The sequence below is a fragment of the Rana temporaria genome, chromosome 12 (assembly GCF_905171775.1).
Source record: "Rana temporaria chromosome 12, aRanTem1.1, whole genome shotgun sequence".
NCBI classification, from domain to species: Eukaryota; Metazoa; Chordata; class Amphibia; order Anura; family Ranidae; genus Rana; species Rana temporaria.
In genome coordinates this window covers 88,042,285-88,059,296 of record NC_053500.1, presented here as the reverse complement: position 1 = coordinate 88,059,296, position 17,012 = coordinate 88,042,285, and the positions used below count along the sequence as shown (strand labels likewise).

Here is a 17,012-nt window from a genome sequence, read left to right as displayed (position 1 = left end):
ATACCCCAATACACAAATGGACTTCTGCTGGCCTAACACAATTAGCTGACTTTTTTTACATTAACCTCATTCAAAACATTCCCCGAAATATGTGAACATCACAAACTCCCGGCTTCTGAACTCTTTCGCTACTTACAAATCAAAAAAAAAATGTTCACCCTTATTTACATGATACTAATCATTCTGCACGGTAAAACAGGAGTAGATGGAATACTCTTACCGGATAGCGTGGATCTGCTTGTCAGCGACAACAGATCGTAAACGCATGGAAGGACTCCACTCGAATCTGCTCGGCTGGACGATGGCCCAATAGTAGACTCCACACAGGATATCCCGATGGATGGCTGCAATCCTGGACTGGAACCTCACCGTCGGTGTACTTGCTCCGGCTCAGATTCTCAGACAGAAACAGAAGGTCAACTTGTTTCAAAGCGACAATCGGTGGTGTAAACAATGGTATCCACTGAAGGAAGGTGAACACAATCGAGGAGTATGAAAAACTTTATATCCAAGCAGGTCATGCAGGAGAAAGAAAAAAACAATGCTCCGGATGGTGCAGGTAAAAGAGGGTAGGTTTTATTTTAATAAAACCAAATACATAAAAGTGATCACTTCAGCATAAAGCTTGCTATACCTGCACCCTATATTGCTTTTATCCATTTTATGCTGAAGTGATCACTTTTATGTAATTTGGTTTTATTAAAATAAAACCTACCCTCTTTTACCTGCACCATCCGGAGCATTGTTTTTTTCTTTCTCCTGCATGACCTGCTTGGATATAAAGTTTTTCATACTCCTCGATTGTGTTCACCTTCCTTCAGTGGATACCACTGTTTACACCACCGATTGTCGCTTTGAAACAAGTTGACCTTCTGTTTCTGTCTGAGAATCTGAGTCGGAGCAAGTACACCGACGGTGAGGTTCCAGTCCAGGATTGCAGCCATCCATCGGGATATCCTGTGTGGAGTCTACTATTGGGCCATCGTCCAGCCGAGCAGATTCGAGTGGAGTCCTTCCATGCGTTTAAGATCTGTGGTCGCTGACAAGCAGATCCACGCTATCCGGTAAGAGTATTCCATCTACTCCTGTTTTACCATGCAGAATGTCCTTCTTATGATGAGGATGTGGCCATATACCTCCTATTGATGGACTTTTGTTTGTGTTACTTTTATTTTCAATGAACACTCATTCACAGGCTACTGTGATTTAATCACATTGATGTATGGTTTTCACTTGTGTACTTTCTATAAGTGTTTCCTATTAGCGCTACATATTTTTTCACCATTTCTATCCAATTTTTGTCACATTGCTTGTGTAGCTGCTCACCTTATATATTTCCAGATTAGTGCAGTTTTTCCCCCTATTTTACATTTTCACATTTTGACACATTTATTGCTGCTATCTTTATTATCCATTATGATTGACATGGATGTGTTTGACTACAGACTCTCAAAAACTTTTAGTGTAGATGGTGTATTTGTCACCATTGGACCAGATACTGAGATCAGTGGTCTATTTATCAGGTTGAAAAATCTGATGACCACAGAGGTCCATTTACAGTGGGACATGGCCTTTTTGGAACAATATGTGAAAGAACACATGGTTCCAAGGGGCCTGTGTTGGGATGTGTCCCCCCCAACAAGGTGACCCAGATATTGAGTCTTGGTACCAATATTTTAATGAAGTGGGTATTAAGTTATTAGCCTTCCTAATTGACAAGAAGCGTACCAGACTTACACTCATTGATAAAGAGATCGAAAACTTAAAAGACAAATTGACTCCGTATAAACAATCTGCAGAATACATCTCTCTCTCTACAGGCCTTAAAAGTCATCTAGAGAAAGAGGAGAAAGATCAAAAACTTAAAACAGAAAAAATATAATAGGCATGTGACCGATTACAGATCTAGCTCAGTTTTTACCTGGCAGAAGAAAATTCTTCAATCTTTGGCTTCTGATACCGAAACATCGGGAATGGAAGTCACTGCATCTGTGAGTCAGAATATGGAGAGAACCCTCACCTTCGCCCCTATAGCCAAAGAGGGCTCTAACCGAGCATCCAATGGCTCTCTCATACCTAAAACTAGACCCCCCAAGCCCCCCGGACAACAGAATAAACCCCCCAAACCTAAACCCTACACGCCCCCCCCCCTACTAGGGGTGGGAGTTTCCTTCCGGGGACAGTTAGGTGATCCCCAACATTATGGGAGTCCCAGGAGATCGTCTGATTATCGAGATGGTCGGGGCGATTACCATCGAGACAGTCGCGAATACCAATATAGAACACCAACTCAAGTTCATAATCGGTTCCTCCCTATACGAGAGGATTATGGGAACGGGGAATACTATAGTCATCATTACAACAGATGATGGTTTGATATCCCGGTCTCCATACAACTATAATCAGGGCCATTCAGGGCCCTCCTATAGTGAGGGTTTTCACAGGGAGATGCAAGACTACCCAGGAAGCCCAGGTGGAGAAGAGGTACCCGAGGGGGGCGCAGGGTCCAGAGCAAAAAGAAGAAGGGTATAAGCGGGGCGGGAGTCTTTAACCTCAGCTTGGTGGTTTTGACAGATGAGGAGAAATTTATTTTAGATAAAAGGTTTAAAGTATGTCCCTCCACGGACACTCAACAAATTCTCCACATTTATAGATGTACAAAAATGTACCCGTAAGCTGAGCATTCAGAGACATTTTCTATCCCCCCCCCCGTTCACCACTCCTTCCACAGCTCCCAAGCCCCCTGATGTCCATATTCATACGGGGCTAGCCAACCCTTCCCTATTTAACCCCCCGGGAAACATTGCTCCAGCAATTAATGTTTTCCGGACCTTGGTTTTGGAAGACTTAGACAAACTTCCGAATAAAAAAAATACATACCGACCCAAAAATCAAGAGAGGCTTAAAAAAGCTTTGTGAACAAAAAGACTTAATCATCCGTCCGGCCGACAAGGGGGGAGCTCTGGTCGTGCTGGACAAGGCGGATTATGTCAAGGAAATGGACAGAATAGTGGGGGATTCCGAGACATATTCTCCGATCCACACCAATCCCACTTCCCAGTATAAGAAGTCCCTCACTGAGTTGGTCAATGAGGGTTTCTCCCTGGGGATTTTGAACAAAAAAAGAGCGTGATTTCCTGGTACCTGTTGTACCCAGGATTCCCGCTATATATTACCTTCCTAAGGTCCACAAAGACCCAGTTAATCCCCCTGGCCGCCCTATAGTCAGCGTGATAGACTCTAACATCTAGGATAGGCAAATATGTGGATTTCCATCTCCAGCCATTGGTCAGACTCATGCCGTCCTATCTCAAGGATACTGGCGATACTATTAGGCTATTGGAGTCAGTTCCCTTCAGTGACGGTATGATTCTGGCCACGGCTGATGTGACTGCACTTTATACGTGCATTCCCCACCAATTAGGTTTTGATGCAGTGGAGCACTACCTGTCTCTAAGCACCACCCTATCGGTCATACAACGCAACTTTATTATGCAGCTTCTTACCTTTGCAGCTCAGCATAACTATTTTTGGTTTCAAAACACTTTTTACCTACAAACTAGGGGTGTGGCCATGGGGGCCAAGTTTGCCCCCAGTTTGGCCAACCTCTACATGGCCAAATGGGAGGAGGATGTAGTCTATGCCCTCAAGAGGCCAGAATTGGTTCTCTGGGCCCGGTATATAGACGACATCCTCCTCCTATGGAAAGGCGATCATGAATCGCTTAATGATTTCATATCGGTACTGAATACTAATGACAGAGGTATCCGATTGAGCCATGAGGCCAGTTCTACCTCTGTGCATTTTCTAGACCTAGAGATTAAGGTAGTTGAACAACACCTCGAGTTTAGTACATATTTCAAACCAACCGACCGCAACGGTTATATCCCGCTGGATAGCTGCCACCATCCGCAGTGGTTAAAATCAGTTCCCCGGAGTCAATTTTTGCGCCTCAGGCGGAATTGTACTAAAACGGAAGATTTTATTGCCCAATCTATGGTTCTGAAGGACAGATTTGTAGAGAAGGGATATGAGGTGGGTGAACTGGAAGCTGAAATTGAGCGAACTTTACATATTGATCGCAGTTCACTTCTGGAGGTTCGCCCAAAGAAAACCACGGACGAGAAGTTCCGGTGGTCTTTCTTTACCACATATTCTGTCCAGTCTAGACAAATCAAAGAGATCCCACCTAAACATTGGGGTGTACTACAAAACGATAACATTTTGGGTCCGGCCTTACCAGACAAGGCCGGTGTCATTTTCAGGGGTGCTAGATCCATCCAAGGACAAATAGCTCCGAATGTCATTGACCCCCATAAAAAGGTTACTTTTTTCCAAGACTGTAAGGCTTTCTTCCCCTGCCGCAGGTGCAATGTGTGTTTGCATAACACGAGCGGCAGACGCAAAAGTGAAACTTTCCAGTCTATGACTACCTCAAAAGTGTACCAGATGAAACACTTTACTACATGTGCCACCCGATATGTCGTTTACCTTTTAATTTGCCCTTGCAAGAAACAATATATCGGACGGACCATCAGAACCTTCACAATCCGAGTGAACGAACATATAGCCAATATCAAACTTGGCAAGACTAAGCACAGTGTTCCACGACACTATTTGCAATGTCATGACAAAAACCCTCAGGGGACCCAGTTTTTGGTGATCGATCGGTTTGTACCCCATTGGAGAGGCGAATCCCGTGTACGGGGTGTGTCGCAGTTGGAAACATACTGGATACACGAACTACGCACATACCAACCATTCGGTATGAACGTAGAATGGGATATAAACTCATTTATCAATAAGGCCTAACTTTGTTATGCACAGGGGGATATTGCCCTTTTTCTTTCAGTAATGTAAATTCCATATATATATTTTTCCAATTGAATAGGGACTCTGTGGGTCCGGGAATTATATGTTGTTTTTTTGGCTTTTTATTCCAGCTTAAAGATATTTTGTGTCCATTTCCCTATATTCAACCATTGAGTACAGTTTTCCTTTTTTATCATTTATAGTTTAGTGCGTCCAATGGGTGGTGTGTTGCCCCTTTTTCCCCCCTTGGGGGCGACGTTCCTCCCTGGACTCCCTATGTGTGCTGCACGCCAGCAACATGCATGGGTGGCTATTTTATCAATATTTTTTTTTTCTTCCCCCTTTTTTGTTTCCCCCTCACATCGGGGGACTCTGTCTCAGGGTCCTTATCTGCGTACTGCCTGGCATTATTTGCCAGCACATCACGGCAGGATGTGGCCTCTGTGAGGGCGGATGTGAGACACTCTTGATGTCCCAGACCCGTATGTCGGACAGGCCGCGCTTCCATTGGCCGTTCAGCGTCATGTGCTTTCGCGCCGCGTGATGACGTCATGCGCAGCGCGACTCGCACATGGACGCTGCGTTCCAGGGTGGTTCCCAGGCGTCTGTGGATGCCAGGCTTGCGCCGCATGGAGGATCGGACGGCGTTCTGGCTGGTGTCCCCAGACGGAACATTTTGGACTGTCCCGCCCATCTCTACAGGCTGGCTGAGCCATAGTAGAGAAAAAATATGTTTTTGCCCTTTTGTTGCTATAATAGACAGGTTGGAGACCAGTGGGGCTGCTCTTATGGCAGGTGTTCAGTGTCCCTCTCCCACCCCCCCTGTTTATGTTCAGGGCAATACACACATTGGAGTAACATTGGTCATATACAATTAATGGTTCAGTGTTTTTTCCCTTTTGTTATTTCTGTTAATATGTTTTTCACTGATATGATTGGTTTTCTGTTTCATCCTAATATCTGATTGGTGATTGGCAGCCATTTGGGTCAGGATTATTACTTGATCGGATTCGCTGTATAGGAGGGTCATAGGCCACGTATGTCATGCGACCTGTTCCCTCCAATTACATAGACTAATTACTGAGCTTGCTTGATTGGTCCACCTACTCAGTTCAATTAAGATTTTTATTATATATATGTGGCAATATGGGGGTGAAGGTAGATGCCCCAGTTGAAGTTCATTTGGACGAAACGCGTCGGGCTTGCTGTACCTGCACCCTATATTGCTTTTATCCATTTTATGCTGAAGTGATCACTTTTATGTAATTTGGTTTTATTAAAAATAAAACCTACCCTCTTTTACCTGCACCATCCGGAGCATTGTTTTTTTCTTTCTCCTGCATGACCTGCTTGGATATAAAGTTTTTCATACTCCTCGATTGTGTTCACCTTCCTTCAGTGGATACCACTGTTTACACCACCGATTGTCGCTTTGAAACAAGTTGACCTTCTGTTTCTGTCTGAGAATCTGAGTCGGAGCAAGTACACCCACGGTGAGGTTCCAGTCCAGGCTTACAGCCATCCATTGGGATATCCTGTGTGGAGTCTACTATTGGGACATCGTCCAGCCGAGCAGATTCGAGTGGAGTCCTTCCATGCGTTTACGATCTGTTGTCGCTGACAAGCAGATCCACGCTATCCGGTAAGCGTATTCCATCTACTCCTGTTTTACCGTACAGAATGTCCTTCTTATGATGAGGATGTGGCCATATACCTCCTATTGATGGACTTTTGTTCGTGTTACTTTTGTTCGTGTTTTTCAATGAACACTCATTCACAGGCTACTGTGATTTAATCACATTGATGTATGGTTTTCACTTGTGTACTTTCTATAAGTGTTTCCTATTAGCGCTACATATTTTTTCACCATTTCTATCCAATTTTTGTCACATTGCTTGTGTAGCTGCTCACCTTATATATTTCCAGATTAGCACAGTTTTTTCCCCTTTTTTACATGATACTAATCAATTAATATGTCACAATTCGAACGTATATGTAAACAAGACCCTCATACCAAAGGTCGTATTTCAATGTTATATAATCATCTGATCACTACTTTTGACTCAAAGCTACCTGCATATGTGGAAAATTGGGAGAAAGAACTTGGAACTAAAATCGACATTTCCGACTAGAATAAAGTCTGGACCAATACAAAAATGTCTTCTCAAAATATAATTGCTTTGGAAACAAACTATAAAATAATCATGCACTGGTACTTGGTTCCTGTTAAAATTGCAAAATATGCTCCTCAGTGCTCCCCATTTTGTTTTCGTGGCTGTGGTGGTCTGGGAACACACTTGCATACATTCTGGGATTGTCCGATTGCAATAAAGTTCTGGAATGAAATTTTCCTCATGGTATCTAAAATATTTAAGATCATCATTCCAGACACAACTATTGCGCTTTTAAATATAAAACCAGTTCATATTTTACACTGAATTTAGGCTCTCTTTCTCCAGATCACCACAGCCGCAAAGCAAACTATTGCCAAAGCTTGGAAAACCAATACATTAATCATCTCTGAAGCTACAAACAGAATAAACCAAGCAATGATCCTTTCCAAATCAGAAGCCATAACCAACGAAGTATCGTTATATCATTATATATCGTTATATACAAAATTGAGAAAATATGGAATTCTTTGGAGGACGTATTTTCTTCCTATGATCCCAGACAATTCCCCATTAAGACCTTGATATACTACAATATTATACAACCATATGAGTGGAAATGAGTACTAAACATGAACATTTGTCTTCTGTACCAACTTGATATTCTTACAATATAGATGCCCCGGAGAACTTTCTTACCCTAGACTCTTTTTTTCCTACCTTCATTCTTTACCTTTTACTATTACTCTGTCTTTTTTCCCCCATTTCCCTATTTTTTTTATTACCATATTTAAATGGTACTATATTATACATAAATACTATATTTAGGTTATTACTTACAATAATTATACATTTTTGAAGTTTCTACTTAACCACTTAACCCCCGGACCATATTGCTGGTCAAAGACCAGAGCACTTTTTGCGATTCGGCACTGCATCACTAACTGACAATTGCACTGTCGTGCGACGTGGCTCCCAAACAAAATTGTGTCCTTTTTTCCCCACAAATAGAGCTTTCTTTTGGTGGTATTTGATCACCTCTGCGGTTTTTAGTTTTTGCGCTATAAACAAAAATAGAGCGACAATTTTGAAAAAAAATGATTTTTTACTTTTTGCTATAATAAATATCCCCCAAATTTTATATATATATATATATATATATATATATATATATATAAAAAAAATTCTCCGTTTAAGCTGATACGTAGTTCAAAAAGGTAAGGGGAGGGGAAAACAAAGGCACTCACATTTGCCAACATCCGAAATATTGAATCAAGAAAAACATACTACACAAGGTAGTGACAGGGCGGACCTTTTTAGGCAATCACAGGGACATAAGGATTTAGAAAAATTATAAATTTAATTACAAAAAATTATTACATACAATAACTTCAATAAAATACAGTGAAACAGTACAGGATATACATTCACAGGCAATATTATCTTTCGTCTCGCCTATGCGTTTCGCCTAGCGGCTTCTTCAGGACGAGTTTGAGAGAGAGTTTTTGACAATAGAATATTGCTAGTATCATAAGTCTGAAATGAGATATGAAAAGCTTGTAATGTACAAAAAAACATAAGGAAATTTACCAAAATAGGTTAAAACACTGAGAGCCGACATGCAAAAAAGAATCTCAAAACAATACCAGTAAGACTGCTAGCCATCCACGTGCATCGAAAAACCCAAATGGGACCGCAGGTGTATAGGAGATATATAGCTTGTGAGATAAAACTCAAGACGGCTAAAACGTAAAAAGAGAAAGACATGGTATGTTGTATTGCACTCACATTCAACTTCAAGCCAGCGAATGAAAAATATATATTCTTAATGGATAAAGTACCTACCCTAATAGGAAAAGAAAAAATAAGATTTCCTATGGTTGGCGGCAGGCCATGATGTATGAAGATTACATAAATAAATTCTATAGGGAGTAAAGAAAGATAAGTGAATGGATCCATGTATGCTGGCTAGCATATAAAAGTAACTTGCAAATGTGCCCATTTACCTGAAGTGAAAAGAGACCCAATCCAGACTGGGACCAATGAGGCACAGAGCAGGGGAGAGGAGCCAGGGTGGAAATTAAATCCACATGCTGGGCAACCACACTGCAGTGTCCAATAGAGGACAAGCCAGAGAGTTGGAGGCCTGGATAAATAACATAGGTATTACTGAAGGTCTGGCAGGAATATGGAGCTTACCCAGTCCTGCAAAGTAACAGATGCATACCTCTGCGAAGAAGGAATATCGTGTGTCCTGGGGGGTGTAGCCTGTGCTGCACGCCAGTTCCTAGTTGCTGTGGGGGCTTTATATAGGGTGCTGAGAAGGAGGAGGTGGGCTCGGGCGTCACGTTCGAAGGACGTGACGTCATACGTAGGGTGCGCGGGGAGACCGGCGCATAAACATTACAGGGGTAGAGGAGGGAAGGGACGGATGCTATGATTCGTCATAACCCCGCCCATCCAGGTCCATGATATGAGCCAACATGGGAGCGGGCGTGTATAAGGGGCGGTGCCAGGCGCGGAGGTCAGTAAGTTCCGCCCCTTCCCATCATTATAGATGGATTAGGCGTGTGTGGAGGCGGCACCATGTAATTTGTATCTGGCCAGCCCCATCATTGCTGCAGACACACCCTCCTATAGATCTAATGGGTGTAGCCGGACGATTTAGCCGTATTAAAAACGGCTGATGATAGAAGTATAGCTCAAGGGGAACTGATTAATTTAAACACTAAAAAGAAGCCTGGGGGAAAAAAGAGACAATAATAAACGTATAGCCACGGAACTAGTGGCAATTACAAGAAGAAATGCATAAAAAAGGGGGGGGGAACTAATTATACCACATATGCTATATGGACTAGGCAAAAGCAGAATATTACAGGTCAGGCTTTGTTCGTTCATGCATTCCATAGGTGAAAGATGACGTATGGATAGCAGAATGAGATCAATCGAATATATCATAGAATTATTAGTGAGTACAGAGATGGCTGAAGTTCAATGCGAGTGCAATAATTCAAGCTGCCACAAGATGGCAGCCAACAATACAAAGCATGTTATCTAAGGCAGTCAGTGGTAGTGGCAGAGATCCTGATTGCACGCAGGCAATCAGTAGAATTAAAAAAGGGGGAAATTATTGTGGAATAGACAACATTAACATAATGTATCGATTCCCTGATTAGATACGTTAAAATAAAATATAGTATATAGAATGTAGTATATACACTTACTTCATATAGACATGGACAGCACAAAAAGAAAAAAAAGGGGAGAAAAACAACAATAGTATTCAGTTGGTTTACATATGTTATATTTATTCCCTAGAGGATATGTCGGTTTCTTTCCTAAGATATAGACCCACCCAGTGGTGTATTATATCAAATTTAAGGATCGGGATACCCATTTTTTATGTGGTGGTGACATATAGGCTAGTAACAGGCAGGATCGTGGAAAAGGGGCAACATGAAGAGTATAGGAGTCAGAAAGACGGTGACCTTAAAGACGCTGTATCAATCGGATGTTGATTATCAAAAGATGTTAAGCAGTCAAAAAGGACTTAAAGCTAAGGGCATCATTAAGGCTTGCAGCCTATGGATCCAGCGTGTTTCGCATTGCAACACGCGCTGGTCAAAGTTACCCCCTCTCCGGTGCTCATAGATACTCTCTAGAGCAGTGAATCTAAATGCGTCCGATTCATAGTTATGTCTAAAGGCTATATGATGGCCCATGGTGGTATTCAGTAGGCCATTCATTGCATAATAAGTATGATCTTTGATGCGTTTCCAGAAGGAGCGTATAGTTTTTCCAACATAGAAACTGCCGCACTGACATTGGATCAAATACACAACCCTTTTAGTCTGACAGGTGATGTGTTGCTTGATTGTGTGTTTTTGCCCATTGGGCAGTAATACATTAGCGCCCACTAGTATAAATTTACAGAAGTTGCATTCACCACATCTAAAGAGGCCAGGCAGGTCGCGTTTCATGTCACTTGATCTACTGTATTTGCTGGTGACCAAAAGGTCACGGATAGATCTTGCCCGTCTATAGGTGATTTCGGGTCTAGACCCTATATGTTTTGTCAACACTGGATCAGATACCAGTGTTTCTGTATTCTTGTTCGTATTTCAGCGTGTTGGTTAGAGTATGTTGTGATCAATCTCGTTGTGTTAGGGCTGGTTCGTTTGTTTTTGTATGACAGGAGGTCACTTCTTAGTTTACCATTGGCCTTTGCGAAAGCTCTCTTTAAACCAGTGTTTCTCAATTCCAGTCCTCAGGCCCCCCCAACAGGTCAGGTTTTCAGGATTTCCCTCAGATGAAAAGGCTGTGGTGATTACTAAGGCAGTGAAACTGATCAAATCACCTGTGCAAAATAATGGAAATCCTGAAAACCTGACCTGTTGGGGGGGGCCTGAGGACTGGAATTGAGAAACATTGCTTTAAACCATTTTTGCTGTATCCTCTTGATCTCAATCTTGTGTATAAGAGATCTGCTTCATATTTGAATTTTAAATCATCCGAGCAGTTGCGCCGGAGTCGTAAGTATTGTCCAAATGGTATACTTATGACTAGAGTTCTCGGGTGGGCGCTGGCGGCATAGAGAATGGGGTTACCAGCCGTGGGCTTGCGATAAAGGGATGTGTTGAGATTCCCTTCTTCTGTAACCTAGATAGTTATGTCTAGGAAGACTAATTCGGTCATACTGGAGGTCATAGTAAATTTTAAATTGTAGTTGTTTTGTCCAAGTTTTATCATAAACGTATTTAGATCTTCCAGGGATCCTGTCCATAGGAGCAGGATATCGTCTATGTATCGATACCAGCCCAAAACAAATAGCAAATCCGCGGATACATCACTGGAAAAAAAGTTCTCGCTCCCACCCCCCCAGGTACAGGTTCGCATAGGACGGCACACAGCACATGCCCATAGCGACTCCCTGTACCTGGAGGAAGTGGGACCCATCGAACGAAAAAATATTTTTAGTTAGAATGGGAGCTAGAAGTTGGACAATGAAGTCATTAAGTTTACAAGATTTAGGACCTCTTTCAGCCAGGAATCTACTGATTACTTCCAGTCCTTTAGCATGTGGGATGGAGGAATACAATGCTTCCACGTCAATTGAAGCAAGAAGGCAACCTGGAGGCACAGTAAGGCCATCTAGTGCCCTCAATAGGTCCGGGGTGTCCTGGATATATGAGGGCATGGTATTTACATGTGGTCTTAGATACTCATCTATGAATTTGCTGGCTCGTTCAGTCTTTGAGCCTATACCAGAAACAATAGGGCGACCCGGTGGGTCATATAGGTTCTTGTGGGTCTTAGGAAGTGAGTAAAACGTTGGAATTTTGGGGTAAGGGACCTGAATGCCATCGAAGATGGATTTGGTGATCAAACCCTCGGAGAGGGCGGCCTGAATAGTGTCATTATATTGTTGGTTGTATTTATCAAATAAGACCAATGAGGTGGTATATCCGCGCTAGGACTAAGGATTGCTGCTGCCTCCTTGTGAGTGCCCTCTATCGAGGGACAATGTGAAAAAGTATTGGTGTTAAGGGAATTGGCGCTGCTGTCCTGGTATTAAACTATGGCACAATGTGTTGTAGACAGGTGAATAATTCAATAAATAGTGTTGGGTTCCCTCCTACGGTTGGCTCATGTATGAAGAGTCACCGATCGGTTGTGGGGTTCCCTTTTTAATAATGTGCAGTGTGTAACCGCGTTATCCTGTGTATTCACTGTGTATTTTCCAAAAGAGACTCTATAAGAAAAAAGGTGTGCTAAAAAAAGTATGTAGAGGTGTTCAAAATTTGGCTCCTGTCATTCCTATGTGTGGTAATATTATTGAACGTGTCACATTCAATTGAGCCTCTAGGTGTCAGTCTTGTGCTCAAAGAGGATTTATAACGAAAGAAAAGAGAAGAACTGATTTGTGTCAACTTTACATATGTAACAAAAAATGTATCTAAGTAGTAGTTCAAAGCTGTAGTTTGTGTGGACTTAATTAAATCCTGTTTCCAGTGAAAAAAGAAATGTGCAATAGGAAATGAAGAATATATAAAATAAAAATATATAAATGTAAAATTTATATAAAAAATGTATATGTATATATATATATATATATATATATATATATATATATATATATATATATATATATATATATATATATATATATATATATATATATATATATATTTATTGAGTGAATAACATATACGTGATTCCCTTAGTTAGGGCACTTGTCCGTGAATTTGTTCTATTTTGTATGTTAAATGTTGAACGTGAGATTAGTACACTGTGAGGTGAACTTAGTTCTGTGCTTAAAGCCTCCTGTGATTTCAACAATTAGCTTACACTAATATAGATCCGTGTTAATGATTAATTAATTAGTGAAAAATGCTAGTCCATAAATCCCCTATTATGGAATGTATGGGTATGAGTTACTTGCAATTAAGACAATAGACATTTCATCACTTGTTCACTTGATTGGTGAACCCGTGGATGTTACTTCTAATCTGGGTGTTTGCAGCAATTAATTGCTCTGACTAGCAATACAGAAGAACACGAATAAATTAGAAAAAAAAAAATTACAACATAGCACAAAGAAAAGCCTCCAATTTCCCTTCAGGGTGGCAACGGAGTCTGTAGCAAGCAGTGCTTGTAACACAATTTAGTCCTCAATATAGAACATAAATTAAAGTCCACTGCAAGGAAAAAAACAACAATCGTTTCTTAATCCCCTGTAGACAACTTTGTCGATTCCCCACTCTGGCGTGCTTCACGATCCCCCCTATTGGGTCCCCACTCACCGGATAGATGTCCCCTCGAGGGGGTGTAGGGCTTATCAGAGTGAGGTTACGTTGGCTACCTGATGTCGGGTGGCTGCCTCTCCTAGGTCAATCGATCTGGTGTAGGAGGGTGTCTTTCCTGTGTTCCGTGCCTCGTCTCAATGAATGAGGAATGTATAAAAAAGACAGAGAAAATCCACATAGGGTAGTGCTGTCGGTACTTGGTGATCAATTTTATTCTAGAAAGATCAAACCAGGTCCATAATATTCATGTGTATCCAAAAAAATATAATTGGTTTAAAAAATAAAAAAATATATAAATAAAACCAAAAACAATTAGTTAAAAAAACGTTTATTAACGGTTAGCTCCAGGCAAAATCCAGTCAGCAGCCTTAAGTCACACTTCCCGGGTTTAGATGTCGGTATATCAGTCCAGCGGTATATACCGCAGCACGTGTGGCTGTTTGCGCTCCACGGCTATTAAGTCCTTGCCCGGAAGTGTCTGCTGGCTGTGCTTGTGACGTGTTTGCGGCTAAGTCACCTGACTAGTTTCGTCTATTAGGACTTTTTCAAAGGTGATAGCCGTCCTACACTCCACAATTCATTTTATATGTTAGTCGGCAGCCAAGTCCCTCCTGCTGGGGAGTGGCTTTACTCCCTATAATCCAATCAAAGCGCTGGATCTCAAATTAGGGAATTGATTGAATAGATTGGTGATATGTGAAAGAATTTTGAAAACAAAATTTTTTTGAATAGTCTGTTCTATTATGTTTATCCCATTAGTGGATCTAGGACCGGGTAATTTATTTGGTGCTAGCAATGCGGTGCACTCAGTATTATATCTCTTATGTCAGTGGCTATTTAAAGAAATGTTTTCTTTGCTCTGGTGCTTGGATGCCGGCTAATATATTTTAACCCATAACAAATAAAAGTGATACAAATCCTTATTCTAACTGGAAGTCGCACTCTGTATGGGATACACATATATATTATGATCTGCAATTAATTAAATTATGTCTCCTGTGTAGATTGCTACTGATGTTAATCTGCAGTGTGTATTCCGTTTTATGACCCTGCGGGATGAGTATGTAATGCAGTGCTCAGTGCGATTGGTATAAAAAATATATATATATCTGTGTGCAGAAGAAAGAAGAAGTATTGAATTAATATGTGTATATATATATATGTATCATAAATTTTATAAATGAGACATTTGTTTTAGTATGTATTGTAAACGTTTGTTTGGAATCAAAAAACACTTATTTCTGTAGTATTTTACATGTCACTGTGACATTTATAAAAAAAGGCAGGGATTGTGTGGTCTCAAATATAAGGCTAAATTTTCCAATGGTTGAAAGGAGGACCCCGCTGTCAGGTTCACTTTCAGGCAATGTCCCTGCGTGTGTCCAGCTCCTTGCGATCTGTCTATTTTGGCTGGTATTATTTTAAAAGAACCTATATTATGTAAAGGATACTTCTGTCAATCTGACTGGGCGGGTTCACCTGTTTATTTATAAAGGACTACTACTATTGTAGTATCCCAATTTCTCCTCAACTAGTGAACCCCGCTTGGTCAATGTGGGGGTCAAAAACTTTTTAGACTAAATAAAGGAAGGAACAGAGCATATATAATAAGTTTAATTGGATATTTTCATCCGTTGATGGATATAAGATTTTCTTATTACTTATGATAGAGTTAGTTATGGTAGCTTGTTAGTCACATATTGGTAGAATAATTAAGTGAACAGTTATATCTATAAAAGCCCTTTTTGTTGTAATATTAATTATATAATATAGTATATTCTTTATCTTTTTCTATCTGGTGATTACTAACAAAGAGAGAGAAGGAAGCATTATTTTGTTCTCAAGCTGGTAGGGTAAATATGTAATTTCCAGTTTGTTATAAATTATAATTAGGCTCTAGTTGTTGGATATATAACAGTTGAGGTCAATGTCCAAATTCATTCCTTTTGGTGCCAGCGATCCCAACCTATATATCCATTCTGTTTCGTTCTGTGAAATTTGTATTTTTCTGTTGCCCCCTCGCCAATGTTCTTGTATTGTATCTATGCCATAGAAAATCATTTGGGAAGGGTCTTTATTATGAGCTTCGCTGAAGTGTCTAGACAGGCTATGGTCTGGGAACCCTTTGCGAATATTTCTTATATGTTCCCTGATCCGAACTTTTAGAGGTCTCGTGGTCCTACCCACATACTGCAATTTGCAGGGACATTCTATAACATGTTACGTGCGTGCTGCTATAGGTGATAAGTTTCTTAATGCGATATTCCTTGCGATAAGTGTTTGATGTAAACGTAAGGCGTCTACGAGTTTGTTTTTTGCTCTTCTTGCAGGGGAGACACCTCTGACATCTGTAAAATCCTTTTAATTCAGGACATAGTTCCACAGGTTTAGGTGGGTTCACCACATTGTGTACTAATTGATTCCTTAGAGTGGGTGCCTTTCGATAAATGAAGTGAGGTTTATTTGGTAGGATTTTTGCTAGTGTGATGTCCTCTAAGTATGGGCCAATATTTTTTCATAATTTTTTCCAGTTGACGGTGTTGGTTACTGTACTCTGTTATGAAGGCCATATCATACGAATTTATTTTGGGTTTTGGGTTTGGATTAAGTAAAGTTGCTCTGTCCATTTTTCGTATGCTTTCTTTTAATTTCAACAGAGGTACATGTTGGTAGCCTTTCTCTTCAAACCTTTTGAGCAAAACGTCTGCTTGTGTGTCAAAATCTTCATTTCTATGGCAATTTCTTCTTATTCTAAGAAGTTGCCCCTTTGGGATGTTTGATATCCAATTCCTGTGATGACAGCTGGATGTTGGTATATATCCATTTCTATCGGTTTGTTTGAAGTAAGTCTTGGTACACAATATTCCCTCGTTCTTAAAAATCTCCAAGTCTAAGTACTCTATGGTCTCCCTGTGCCACTTGCCTGTGAATTTGATGTCAAATTGGTTCTGGTTAAGTTGTTGCATAAAGGATTCAAGTGTCTCTGGTGTTCCTTCCCATAGAATGATGATATCATCTATGTATCGTCTATACATTCTCATTTGTGGGATGTACTGGTTATAAATATATTGTTGTTCCCACATATCCATGAATAGATTTGCTACGCTTGGGGCATAGCGGGCTCCCATCGCTACTCCCCTTGTTTGCACGTAATATTCTTTATTGTACCAGAAGTGGTTGTTCTGCATTGCCAACTGGAGTCCCTCTAAAATATAACAAATTTGTTCCTGTCTCATGTTCGATTTTTCATGTAACGCTTTTTCTACCCCCTTGAGGCCATCTT

At 40.8% G+C, this 17,012-nt stretch overlaps 1 protein-coding gene and 1 long non-coding RNA gene across 3 annotated transcripts in view; both read right to left on the bottom strand.

Annotated features, from left to right (window-relative positions):
* LOC120918362 (P43 5S RNA-binding protein-like) overlaps window positions 1-17,012 on the bottom strand; it is a 114,202-nt gene that overhangs the window by 52,127 nt on the left and 45,063 nt on the right. The window lies entirely within an intron of this gene.
* Window positions 8,265-9,303, bottom strand: LOC120919535. Of its 2 annotated transcripts, XR_005744583.1 has the most exons (5): window positions 9,151-9,303; window positions 8,930-9,069; window positions 8,769-8,845; window positions 8,570-8,665; window positions 8,265-8,479 (listed from the first exon to the last, which is right to left on the bottom strand). It is a non-coding gene; the product is annotated as an uncharacterized LOC120919535 (long non-coding RNA). The 2 variants fall into 2 exon arrangements; XR_005744582.1 differs by having other exon boundaries at window positions 8,265-8,665.